The 14,825-nt window shown below is 41.9% G+C and overlaps 1 protein-coding gene across 15 annotated transcripts in view; it reads left to right on the top strand.

The window, feature by feature from the left end:
- Window positions 1–14,825, top strand: part of TENM2 (teneurin transmembrane protein 2) — a 1,545,179-nt gene that overhangs the window by 736,638 nt on the left and 793,716 nt on the right. The window lies entirely within an intron of this gene.

Raw genomic sequence — 14,825 nt, 5'->3', positions numbered from 1 at the left:
GCATGTAGGAATAAACTAAAAATCTAAAACCTGAATTTGAAAATCCAGTACGAGGAAATGGAAATCGTAAAGTACAAACTGTATACAGAACATTAAGACCTTATTAGGGATGAACTTATTAAGGGTAAGTAGAATACTTCACATTATATTTTTTGAACATAAGAAACCACCTTATGGATATGCTAAAATATTAAATATTTGTTCCCTGGTGAAGAAAGCTTTCTCGATAAGTATCTCTTGTAGAACACTATTGTCTTATTATTTATGGAATTTTGGATGTTTGTAATAATGGAGGTTTTAGTTGAAGGAGTTATTTGACAACTGGACTACCAACAATCACTTGAAAAGGATCCTATTCTCCTAGGTCAGTGGTGGCGAACCTATGGCACGGGTGCCGGAGGTGGCACTTGGAGCCCTCTCTGTGGGCACTCAGGCCATCACCCAGGTCACCATTTAGGACTAAATACCTTCTCCTGCAGTCACAGGCAGCCTCGTTCAGCGCTATTTTAAAGTGACTAGAAGTGCAGGAGGAGCAAGGAGGTGCTGACAGTGCTGGATTATGATTGTAGACCCTTCTCTGGGCCTGTGATTCATCCTGTTAAGGGACCTTTTTGGGAACCTACAATAATAATCTGAATTTCTCCATCTTTCTGCTGTATTGGTTTCCTTGTGACACCAATACGTTTGAAACCTGTGAGTTACTTTAGTTACTTTAAATTGGCATTTGACACTTTGGGAAAAATATGTGGCATTTGTTTGTAGTTTCGGCACTCAGTCCCCAAAAGGTTCACCATCACTGTCCTAGGTAATCGAGCAGGTCAAGCAGTTATCCTGGCATTCAGTGTCAGAGCAAAATGCTACTGGAGTTTCCTGTACTCTGCATAATGTGATTTGGAAGTACAACCTCACATGACCTTTCCCCAAAAATTCCCCTAATTTGACCCAGAATGTATCAAGCATAAACCTAGTTTTTCAGCACAAAAAATGTGCTGGAAAACCCAAACTCGGCTTATACTCGAGTCAACGGAACAAAAAGTGTACTCACCTTCCATGTACTTGGAAAATGAGTACATTATTATATCCTACAGGCATTGTATTGGGGGAAGGTGCTGCAGTCTATACACTACAGGGGGCTGGCAGGCTACACACTACAGGGGGCTGGCAGGCTACACACTACAGGGAGCTGGCAGGCTACACACTAGAGGGTGCTGGCAGGCTACACACTAGAGGGTGCTGGCAGGCTACACACTACAGGGTGCTGGCAGGCTACACACTACAGGGTGCTGGCAGGCTACACACTACAGGATGCTGGCAGTCTACAAACTACAGGGGGCTGGCAGGCTACACACTACAGGGGGCTGGCAGGCTACACACTACAGGGGGCTGGCAGGCTACACACTACAGAGGGCTGGCAGGCTACACACTACGGAGAGCTGGCAGGCTACACACTACAGGGAGCTGGCAGGCTACACACTACAGGGAGCTGGCAGGCTACACACTACAGGGGGCTGGCAGGCTACACACTACAGGGGAGGACAGTCTACACACTACAGGGGGCTGGCAGGCTACACACTACAGGGGGCTGGCAGGCTACACACTACAGGGTGCTGGCAGGCTACTACAGGTACAGGCAGGCTATATACTGGGGGGCTGTGACCAATGCATTTCCCACCCTCGGATTATACTCGAGTCATACTCCAAATAAAGTTCTGGAAGCTTAGTCTACTAATGTCACTAAAGATGTGGATCTGCACATTTATACATATTTTGCAGTTAATATTTCCCATTGAGTTTAATTTCAAATCACTTTTTATACTTTCTTCTATTAAATCATGGAAAAGCATTATGGAAACCTAACACTTACGGCACACATTAGACCGTACATTTACCATCAGCTGCCCTAGACTAAAGGGTAGAGTCTCATTACTTATGATAAAAAATAGGGTAGCAATCCAACTCATCTTTTCCATAGTAATAATGGAAGCATGATGGAATCCATAGCAGAAGTATGAACTGGGCCTTTAAAAAATTTCAACCGCAAAAATCTGCAGATCCAGTGTCACTTTTGAACAATACAATGAAGATCATATGCAAAATCAATACTGTAGTAAAAGATCAATAGATGGTTCTCCCAAAGGGTTTTAGCAGCTGTAACTCAGGATGTCAGAATAATTCAGTCTTGTTCATAACATAGTGCACAGTGATAATAAGGTACATCAGATGTCACAATTTGTTATGCTGCCAACATATCAAGAAGTGTAACAAAACAGAACAAAAAATATCTCAAACCAAGTTGGGTTTCTTTTGCTCCAGTTATATGAAACATTGCGATGCACCAACACTTCCCAAATAAATAATTCAACGTAATAAATCCTTTTGTAGTTTTCCTCAGCTGTTCTGCCTTCGCCCGTTTCAGTGATGGTCTCTAATCAAATATGATTTTGTCATCAGTTACCTTATTAATTTGCAGTATTAGTAGGAGAACATGATACATCAGTTAATTGCTTTTCATGCTGGATCTTCTGCTTATACAGTCATGATAAATAAGGAATATAAATAAAGACCTTTCTATCAGGTGTCCTTAAAGAAGTCTTGGATGAAGGTTTCAGCTTCATATGCACAATGCCAGGCAGTCTTTTGTGTTTGCACCTTCATTAATATTCCGTGCTACACATCATCTGACTCACTCTTGATAATCTATCAGAACACCTGTTTTCTTTACAATGGCCACAAGGCAGCTCAAAACACTGTGGTATTTAGCATTTAATAATGAGCACAAGATATACAATTTTGACACTTGAAATTTCCTTTACAAACGTGAAAGGGAAAAGACATATTTGAATATATTTCAGAAACTTTAACATTTCCATCCTGCCCCTTCAAAGTTGAGCTTCTTGCATTCTTCAGTTCTCTACAACCTGAATCAATCATTACTGTGACCCAGGTCACATGATAAATGACTTCAATATACATATCATGGCTTAACAAGTAGACAAATGATAGCGGAAAGCCAAACAATTTATTATTTTTTTTCTTCATTTCTTGAGATGCCACCCAGCAATATAATACCCGCAATATATTATAATTTGAAGCAATAAATTATGGAACTGGATTTCTAGAGTATCAATTATCACCATCTCTATTAGGTTTTCCCGAATACTTGAGTATCAAGACTTTTGTAATCTTCGATATCTAATCGTTTAATGGTACGGTAAAGAAGTTGCTTTTGCTTTTTATCTCAAATTTGTTGAGAATTTGTATTTGACCAGTTCTAGTTTATATAGGTCTAATGCACTTAAATGAATCAATTGTAAGGAAGTTATCAAACTAAATTTATCTTTTTGAAACATAACATGGTGGCATAACATTTCTAACAGTATGAAGGGAACTCTGATTGGAATATTTTTAAGCATCTGGACCCCAAAATGTTGAAAGTCTTACAACATACAGTAATGGGGCTTTACTATGTGCAATTAAGGGTTCTCACACTGTATCAGTGCACTTTTATTTACTGTATATACTTAAATAAGGCAGACCCACCTTATTTAAGGGAAATTGATCTTGCCCCCATTATATAGCTGGCTCCCACTATATAGCCACCAGCCCCCTGCCTCCCAGTATGCCCAGCCTATGAAAAATAAAAACCTCTGGACTCAACTCTCTTACACCCTCAGCAGGTCCTCTTTATTCCTGTCCTCCTGTTCAGTCTTCAAATTGTACTTTTACCATATTCCGACTCCAAAAACTTTTTCATACTTAGGAGTACTTAGTTGGTTAACATGTAAATTTTTCCGTGAGGAACTGACATTTCATGGCTACCATTTTGCAGACTGTGCAGCCTGTAGATCAGTTTTTATTACAATTATGCGTTGCGAAAGGGCAAAAAAAACTTTTAGCGCATTTTTCCGTTACAAAGTTCACCGCTGGGAATAACAGTTTCTACATTTTTATAGAATAGGAATTTTGGGATGCAGTGATACCCAATATGTTTTTTCTTATTTACTTTTTTTCACTTTTTTATCATTTATTGTCTTATATGTGCAAGGGACACATATAAACACATATAAACACAAACACATATTGTGTTTTTTTTAACTTTTTTATTTTTACAATACTATTACATGAACTAGTGATCATGTGACCATTAGTTCATATTAATGCACTGCAATAACCATGGATTGCAGTGCATTAGAAGTGTCAGTGTCTGCCGTTAACAGCCGGATAGGAACGAACTGTCATAAGACAGCCGGGATACTGCTTTTCCCTGCATGGAGGGTCCATGCAGACCTTTGGTTAGGCAGACAGAGAAACATGTCGGCCTAGCCTAAGACCCCTTAGTGACCGACAGAGAAATCTGTATGGGGGGTCACTAAGGGGTTAATGGTGGGGATATGGCACTTAAACCTGGCATTGACCCACTGTCCAGGTGGCTCAATAAGCCATAGTTTAAAATCATTGCATTTTCGTTGCTCAAGTATTTCTTGAGGAAGCATATCTTAGTACAAAATGGGTGGTATGTTTCCTCACCACCACTACCACCACCGAACATCCAAAAAAGTAAGCAGTTTTCATAGATGGCGAGTTCCTAGTGACATTAGATGCCCATATTAGAGCTGTAATTGGGAGAGACATAATAAACCAAAGATTTGATGGGACACATGATTACAAGGGTCCACAAGGGAGATTTTGGGGTACATTTCTGCTCCTTTTGGCCTTCCATTTTCTATGGTTCATACCTGACATTTTATTTTTTTTTAGATTGCTATCGTATATTTTGTAATAAAATGGAGAGCTAGGTCCAAATTACCCACCAAACCAATAATAGTGCTGGCTAGGGGCTTTTAGCAATGGTAGCAAACACAAAATGATGGAATATTACAAAAATAATCATCTTTGTATTGTATGTAACTCAGCCTTCAAGTACAATGGAGTTGTACTTTATTGCCAGCTTTTTCCTGTCAGACATAAGGCAGAGGCAGAGGCCAACTTTGTCCTGACAGACATAAGACAGAGGCAGAGGCCAACTTTGTCAATGATGAGTAAAGAGAATGCATTTTTATAGAAGACCCAGAGCAGTTGAGTCTGCAGATTTTATAATGAGGTTGCACATTTCTCACTATACACCTCCATCAACTATAAGCGGGGGAAAACCAAACCAAAACCAGAAGTGGTGAAACACAAAAAACAGGTGCAAGTTTTTCCATTATACCTTCTCTGTAGACTTGCTAAACATATTTGCAGATGGGCACGGAGGTGAAAACTGGCTTTGGAGTTTAAGGGGTTAAACTAGCACAAAAAAGATCTTGCATAGCTCTCACCCATCTACTAGGGCAGAGATGGCGAACCTATGGCACGGGTGCCAGAGGCGGCACTCAGAGACCTTTTTGTGGGCACCCGGGCCATCACCCCAGCACACCCGACAGGACTCAAAGAATCTTCCTGCAGTTCCAAACAAATTAAAAGATGCTGCTTTCAGGCATATATTAAAGTGATACTTACCTTGTTACTTGGGAATGTAGGAAGAGGGAGAAGGGACAAATTATCTTTGGAGGACCTTCTGCTGGCTCCACGATTCTCTGTGTACAGAGGGACACCGAAAAGAAGCTAAAATGATGCAAATTTTCCAGCTTGTCCTCAGGAGGCCAATATGATCGAACGTTGTTGAGGAACAGGAAGCAATAAGTTACTGCTATTATTTTTGGTTGGCACCTCGCGATAAATAAGGGGGGTTTTGTCTTGCAGTTTGGGCACTCGGTCGCTAAAAGGTTCGCCATCACTGTACTAGGGAATAGAATATGTGCATCATCCATGAAATTGCACTTTTTGCGGATGTCTTCAACCTCAGACATTCAACCCCTGCTCAGGCCAGGACAAACAAAAGTGGAAGATTAGTTGACAAGCTGGGTCACAATATAGATCACTAGAAGTACACAATCACAGAAGCAGGAGAGTACTCTGAACAGGAGCCAAGATTATAACACCAATAATGCAGACAATGATTTCACTATCAAAGTATGGAGCAGGTCAAGATAAACTAAGTGGCGCTGAACTGAATGAACAGAATATTTTTGGGAATCAAGGATAATTGGCGTTGCCACACCAGAGCATATTGCAGGAGAATGGTGTACTACTAACAACTTATAAACATAATAGAATAAGTGTCTCCTTAGCCACGTACCAGAGACTAGAACAGTAGAATATAGAACTAGGGAACACAGATGTTACAATACCTATACATTTCCTATTTATATTGTTTGGTATCCACAATCACAATTCCTACCTTTGTTCCAACTAAACCTATCTACGCAACTTACCTTCGATTGCACCATTATTGACTTCACAGCTTCTAAGCTTCCTCACCTCTCCACCCAAGCTGCCTCACCTCTCCACCCAAGCTGAGAAACAAATTATTTACAGCTCGGTCAATAATAAGTCCATCATGACACTTTTTATTGTGGTCATCTTGGTGTTTCAAAACTCTTCTAACATGGGACAACACACCTGCCAGGCTACATTTAATCAACCCCACATCTCTTGCTGCTGGAGGGGATGCCGCAACAGAGGCTTTCTCCTACATATCCTTTGGAAATGGCTACTATATAAGACTAATCAACTAAATCGAATAGTTTTAATGCATATTGTTGTGATGTGTGGTGTGATGTGATATTGTCACTTCCTGTATTACTCAGTTGTTTCTTTTTTGTATAATTTAGTCATATATAGTGATGAGTGGACCTGAAAAGCCTGTCAACTCACAAGCAGCATTTAAATAGCTGTGGGTGCATGTCTTTTGGGGGTTGGAGGTTCATTGGGGTTCATTGTTTCTGATTACATAAGGTAGCTAAGATCCTCCTAAAAATGGCAGGGCCACCTAGCGGTTTGGGTACACTGAAACATAGTCATATATAACAAAAGATTCTGTTTTTCAGCATGAATGAGGGGAAAAGAATGTTACAACTAAGGACATATACAAATATATAATATGTACATATTATATATGACTTTACACTATTTAACATGTTTAACCACTGCATAAACAGAACTATGCTAAAGTTATACCCAAGTCTTTGTGTTGTCTACAAACCAATAAAAAAATTGGATCTAGTATATTTCACAACCCCGAGAAACATTAAAAGTTTTGCTATTTATCATTGGAAAGAGGTTGTTGGCAGTCAGATGCTTAAAAGCATTCCTGAATGTCTGATAAAGTAGCTTGATTCTATGTCTAAACTGCAATGCAGTTCAGGGATGCCCATTACACAGAATTTTTGAATGTATAGCAACAGTTATAATTTTAGCCTTGACCAAGACCATGCATTTAAATGTAATATTTTCAGTCAAGCTTTAAATCATTTGTTATTATTGTTATAATTACTTGCTACAATAGTTCTATGCAGACTGTTGTACATGTTCATGTATTTCCAGTCGTATATAAAATTGCAAAACAATGCTAGAAATAAGAGAAAGCTGAAATTTCTTTGTATTAGTGCACTTAATGCACTTAAATGAATGCACTTAGATAGTACTCATATGCAATGAGCAGGCAATACAAATAGAAGCAAGGTTAGGAAAAATAAAGAAAAATAAACCTTTATTTCGCTAAAAACTTTGAAATGAGGTAAAGATTTTGAAAAAGGAGGAACACCATGTTCTTTAATACATCTCTAGGTGCATTCTTATAACGGAAATAATGAGATTACAGGCAGTCCCCGGGTTACATACAAGATAGGGTTTGTAGGTTTGTTCTTAAGTTGAGTTTGTATGTAAGTCGGAACTGTATATTTTATCATTGTAACCCCATCCAGAACTTCTTTGGTCTCTGTGACAATTGGATCTTAAAAATGTTGGATTGTCATAAGAACCAGAATTTTTAACACTTAAGCTTCATTACAGACACCTTTGATAACTGTTACAGCTGATCTTTGGACTAAAGTAGAATAAATTAATAATATCCAGAGGTCCGTTTGTAACTAGGGGTCATATGTAAGTCGAGTGTTCTTAAGTAGGGGACCGCCTGTAAAGGGAAGTTTTCACAATTAAATGGGGATCTTTCATACATTTTTTTTTACATCTGGTCACTAGGCTTAAAAGGATATTTCCATTTCAGCAAATAAATGTTATTGTTTGTACGATGGAAAGTTATTGTTAGTCGTTTTAAGTTATTGTATTGATTCCTTAATGGTTTTATATATCTCTGCTTGCCATCACTCTAAAGGAAGCTTCAGTGTTAACTTCTAGTGGATAGAAATGTATCCATGGTCATGTGATGTCACACATAGTAATGAGTCTTCATGTTTTAATGGTATAGATCCCTAATATGTTTATTTTCATATTTGTTCTGTGAAAAAGGGTGTGTCTCGAACTTGGACATGGTGCTTTCCATTAGGACATTCTTTACTACCATAAGGGCCAACCTTTACTCCCAACAACTATTGTGCATACTGTTCTTTACCTTATAATCCATTTTATATACTGTGTATGCTTTTCTAAACAGTCTATTCAGACTACTTGCTCACTAACAGGAGTTACTTGTCCCAACATCAGAACAACAGACACCTGAAGTCGTTCTAGTCACTTTGTTACTACTGCACCTCGTGTGTTCTTGTATAAAGATAGCCTCCGGCGTATTAGAATATTACAGCCCACTTGTACCACACAATCATACGCCCAGAAATGACCCCTCAAAAAACTGGACCTGAAGAAGTCCTCCCCGAAACGCATAGCCCATAATTGTCCGCTATACGCCAAACCTAAAACGGAAAAAACCTAACTGGTTATAGGTTACACCAATAGTATCCATTTCAACTAGCAGTGCGACAACTAAAACGGGTTACCACAAAAAAAAAACATTTTTTTTAGTCATTGTATAATTGTCAGATACTTGTCCAGTAAATAGCACAACCACAACCAGACTTGGTGCAAGCTGTCAGATTGGCTAAGCAGTGGCAAACTCTGCAATATCCCTGCAGGCTATGGCCCTGCCTACAGCATATAAACTGCTCAGCTAAAAGATCCTGAGAGACCCTGCAGTTTGATGCAGGGAGACAGACTAATGTTCACAAAAGGATACAGATGGACAAATAACAGATACAAACAAGTGTAATTGGACAGAACTGGGTCAAAATCAAGATGGCAGTAAAGATTGTCACAGACCCGAACTTTCAGGTTTTGGTCCACTCAACACTAGTCAGACAGCTTCATCAGTGTAGAATAAAATTATTGAGGCAATCTCAACTGCTTAGTCACCTCAAATAACTTCACTCTGCTTTTCAATAATCCACCTCTACATAAAACCCAATGAATATATATTTAATATATAAAGCAACTTAAGCAGTTCTTCTCTCAGACACTTCTGATAAATCTCCTCATAGAGAAAGAGACTGCCAGTCTCACTCGAAAGAGACTGCCAGAGTCAGGCAGTCACTCGAAAGAGACTGCCAGAGTCAGGAAGTCACTCGAAAGAGACTGCCAGAGTCAGGAAGTCACTCGAAAGAGACTGCCAGAGTCAGGCAGTCACTCGAAAGAGACTGCCAGAGTCAGGCAGTCACTCAAAAGAGACTGCCAGAGTCAGGCAGTCACTCGAAAGAGACTGCCAGAGTCAGGCAGTCACTCGAAAGAGACTGCCAGAGTCAGACAGTCACTCGTAAGAGACTGCCAGAGTCAGGCAGTCACTCGAAAGAGACTGCCAGAGTCAGGCAGTCACTCGAAAGAGACTGCCAGAGTCAGGCAGTCACTCGAAAGAGACTGCCAGAGTCAGGCAGCCACTCGAAAGAGACTGCAAGAGACAGGCGGTCAAAAAAGTTTATAAGAAATGTCGGTCGGAGAAAGTGAGTCAGAGAGAGAGACAGTCAGTGATAGATGCATATAAAATATTTTTGTTAACCAATTCTATTTTGCTATAGCTAAGAGCAATTATTTACTATCCTGGGTAATGCCAGGATCTACAGCTAGTATATATGTTTATTATATAATCTCAATATCACTTATCACCGGGGTGTTCAATGTACAGTATAAAACTAATATATACTGAACACTTGAAGCTACATTTTTATTTTCCCACAGCTTGAGCATATAAATTTACTTTACATTTAAATCCTGAGTGGAGAACACCTAAATGCATTTCATACAACACAAAATATAAATTTATTAAAAATCAAAATTGAATGCAGAGATTTCACAGACCTCTGAATAAACCTGTCATTTGATTAATTGTACCTTATGTGTAGCTGCATTTGTACGTATGTTGTAATTATCATTAAATCTGCATTTTAAATGCTAATGAGCTTTATTTGTCATCCAAGATGAATTTTGCTGTCTGCAAAGCTTTAAAACGAGGAACATTATGTTAATCATACATTGACTGTCAAAGTTTACATAAACTTAACATATCAGATTTACACACACCATAGATCAAAAATAAACAGGAATTGGCAAAGGCAGATTTAAAGACACACATTCTATATGGAGCATGAATTAGTGTTTTAAGGATATGCCTGTAAGGTTTTAACCCAAAGAGATCAAATAGATCCCATAATCTACAAGCTAAATTAAAAATATTCAGCATGGGGGGCGTGGCCGGCCATGAAAGAGTGAGGTCGCACCGAATCCGAGCTCCGCTGTGTACCCCTCTTCCCCCCCATCTACAGCCATCAGGCACCCAGGCATGGGAAAACCCACCAGAAAAGGGCTAACTAAGACCCCACAAACAATATCCACAACCAGGAAGGGTATTGGTCACATCTTTACCTCTACTCCAGAGAACATGGACCTTATGCCCCCGACCACGAGGAGCCAAGATGTCCGCAATCGCCCGCCGAGCTCCCCGCCCGACCAAGTACAGCGGAAGCTCCGCAGCACGCAACCTCTGAAGCCGTGCCGACAGCAGGAGTGGATGCATCTCCGACCCCTTCCAGCCACTCGGCGCCTCTCCCGTGCATCGCGCCACCGGAGCCAGTGGCCCGCACTGAAGAAGTCAAAATGGTGCACACCGAGTCTCCGATAAGACACACACCGACTCCCAGTGGGAGAAAACCAACAAGGGGCCAGATGGAAAGGTGCTAGCCCCAGACCAGGAAACAACAAACACCAAAAGCCTGGTTGGAACCCCAGGGTGATCCCAGCATACGACCGGGACAGTAGACCCAAGGCCCTTCAAGCCCCTGCAGCTCAGACCTAGGCCAGAAGCCTTCCAGTGAGTATGGGGCCGGAGTCCCCTTAACCTCCCCCTTGCAAACAGCACCATATCTTGGGTCCGTGCCCACTCCTGCTCATACAGGGCGTACAAATAACCTGCATATAGGAACACTCACTCCTCCCAAGGCACAGATGCAAGACCCCATCTGCACACAATTTTCCCTCAGTGAGGAGAGAATGCCCACCTTGTCAGACCTCCACATCTTGTTCGCCTCCTTACCTACTAAGGCTGACATGTCCAACTTTGCAGCGCAGATAACAATTGCAAAACAGGAATTTCCCAAACTTCATTCTGAGATCTCAACGCTCTCCAGCAGAATTGATGTCCTGGACCAGGCCAAATCCTCCACGGAAGCATCGCTTGAGACCTTACAAGACACAGTTCAATGACAACAGACCCAGCTATTTGCCATAAATCAACATATAGATGATATTGAAAATAGAAGCAAGGGCCTTCCAGAAAGTGTCTCACAAGCTACCCTGCTCTCGACAGTGACCAACATTTTCAACGGCATTCTAGGGCGCCCACCTGACACATATATTGAAATTGACAGAGCACATCGCGCCCTGAGACCCCCTGATCCGAACTCTCAAACACCTAGAGATGTCATCTGTCGGATTCACTTCTACACGCTGAAGGAGCAGCTTCTTTTCAAAATCCCCTCTCAAAAACAGATAACATACCAAGATACTGTCAATAAAATCCTACCGGACTTGTACCGCTATACGCTAGCACAACGGGCTGCTCTTTGACCCTTGCTGGACCTGTTACATGAACATGACTTACCCTACAGATGGGGCTTCCCCTTTGCTCTTCAAGTCCGCAAAAGAGGCAAGGAAATCTCCCATCGCTCAGCTGACGATTTGCCATCCTTCCTACGTGACCTGAATTTACCTACAGTCCATCTATCTACATGGCCCTCCTTCTCCATACCGCCAAAAGAAGGCATCACCCCACTTTCTGCCAACCTGATGCCACTAGGCCTTCCGAAAAGGAGCCCCAGGAAGCGGCCTCATCGTCCCAATGGCCAGGACTCTGCTCCTCGACTCGGATGACCAGGCCCGAACCGCCACAGTAACAGTCCCTGAATTTTATCTGATCGCTGTTACCACAGCCTGATTGCTTTTCCCTCCCATGAATCTGACCCTTCCTGCCCACTTTAGCTAGTGTCGATATGTTCTTGCCTGATGGCCCATATTCTCGCCATTCTATCCAAGGGGGATCACTCGTGGCTCACCTGGCTAGAGTCTCCTACCCCGTTAGTTTGAGGATCTCGGTCGACACTGGTTGTCAGTCCGACACCCTCCATAACACTTGTTGTTAGTTGCTGCTGCAGCTCCCTCCCCTCTTCTTTGAGGCGCTGCTTCTGTCTTGTTTTCCTCCCCTTTCTACCCGCTACTTTTCCTTTCCCTCTCTCCTCCCCAACATAATCCCCATCCCATCCCCCTCCCGTACCTCTCCACAAGTATAATACTTGTCTCCACGTCTAACTCCTCTCTCCCTTAGTACCTAAAGGTGCGGAAATTCAATAACGTGATTATCCATTCCGACGATGGCTGACCTCAAGATCACTTCCTTCAACGCCCAAGGACTCAACTCTCCTTCTAAGAGAGCCCAGGTACTGCACCACTTAAACAGAAACAAGGTACAAATTTTATGACTGCAAGAGACACATTTTAAAGTTGGCCATTCTCCTTCAATGAGACATAAACACTAAACCTCCTGGCACTTTGCTAAGAACCTTCAGTCATGCTCCTGTGGAGTGGCCATAGCGATACATAAATCCTTACCCCACACAATAATTGATTGTACCGTGGACCCCAACACCAGATATCTCTTGATTACCATCGACATTAGCGGCCACATTTTCACCAATGTCTCAATGTCTATGTACCCAATCAAGGTCAGGTGGCCTATTTACTATTTACTTATGTGGTGACCTAAATCTAACTGTGGATCCTACCCTTGACAATTCGTCGGGTAAATCCAGCATCGCTTATTCAGCTCTGAAAAAAGTGAAACGAGCCCTCAGACATTTACAATTGTGTGATGCCTAGAGGATACAACATCCCTCGGGTAGGGATTACAGCTTCTACTCTTCCCCACATGGTGTTTATAGCAGACTAGATTACATCCTGACACAACACAGCACTCTTCCCTGATTAGTCTCCACTTCAATTGGTGACATACTTCTCTCTGATCATGCCCCAGTTTATTCCTCTTTTAGATTACCTTTCCTGACCAAACGGGAATGGTCGTGGAGACTAAACGAATCACTCCTACTAGACCCCCTCTGCACAGCTGAAGTTTCACAAACAATTAACAACTATATTCAGGAGAGAGAGCAAGACACAACCCCCTTCTTAACTAAATGGGACACACTCAAATGGCTTATAAGGGGCGTATTCGTTAGACACGGGACATGCCTGAAAAGGGAAAAGGCTCACAATTTGCAACTAGCCCTACAACAGGTTTCCTCCCTTGAAACACAACACAAATGCACCTTAGGGACTTCCACGTTACGTGAACTGCAGGCGGCCAGACTGGAAGTCAGATGCCTGCTTGACCTGGCATATGGTGGAATGTTGCAAATATGCCGCAGTAAGTTTTATGAGTATGGCAACAAATGTGGGCAAATGTTAGCGAGAGCCCTGAAGAGGCGTACTGCCCAATCCTTTATCTCAAGTATTAAGTCTGCCCCGAACAAGATAGCACACTCTACCCCAGATATTTATGAGGCTTTCCATTCCTTCTTTGCTGACTTATACAATCTCCTGGAAGCCCCACCTCCCACTAGAGACATGAGCTTGGCCCCTCCTCCCCGTTCACTCCCCCCTCAGAAGGAACCATTTCGGCCCTAGAACAACCCTTCTCAATTGCAGAACTAGAAACGGATGTCAAAGCCCTCCCTGGAGGTAAGAGTCCTGGCCCTGATGGCTACACAGGGAAATTCTTTAAACAGTTACTGTCCATATTGAGCCCTATCCTATTGAAAGCATTTAACAATGTTTCTACGGAATCCCCCTCCCCCCCCAGGCTACATCCGCACATGTCATGGTCATCCCCAAACCAGGCAAAGATCCTCAATCCTGCGCTAGCTATAGGCCAATTTCGCTTCTTAATGTCGATCTTAAGATCTATGCCAAGCTTATAGCCAATTGATTAAACCCTCTTTTGCCAAATCTTATTCATAAAGATCAAGTAGGGTTCGTGTCTGGCCGATAAGCCAGTGACAACACCATAAAATCCCTACACATCATGAAATATGCCCAGTCCCATAAGATCCCTATGATGATATTATCCCTGGACGCCGAGAAGGCCTTTGATAGAATTTCATGGTCCTCGCTAAGAGATACATTACGTAATATAGGAATAGGCCCTGGTTTCACTGCCAAAATACTATCTCTGTATAAAAACCCATCAGCCAGATTAAAAATCAATGGAACCCTTGTTCTGGTGATGGAAAACTTGTTAGGAGCCATATGCAACGACCCTAACATTCAGGGTATCTTCATTGCTGGGGTTGAATATAAATGCTTGGCTTTCGCCGATGACCTCCTTGTCTATATCACCAACCCTGCCCAATCCCTACCAGCCCTGATGTCCACTCTATCAGTGTTCAGGAAGTGGT

The sequence above is a fragment of the Engystomops pustulosus genome, chromosome 4 (assembly GCF_040894005.1).
Source record: "Engystomops pustulosus chromosome 4, aEngPut4.maternal, whole genome shotgun sequence".
In the NCBI taxonomy this organism is placed as follows: Eukaryota; Metazoa; Chordata; class Amphibia; order Anura; family Leptodactylidae; genus Engystomops; species Engystomops pustulosus.
This window is presented reverse-complemented; position numbering and strand designations above follow the sequence as displayed.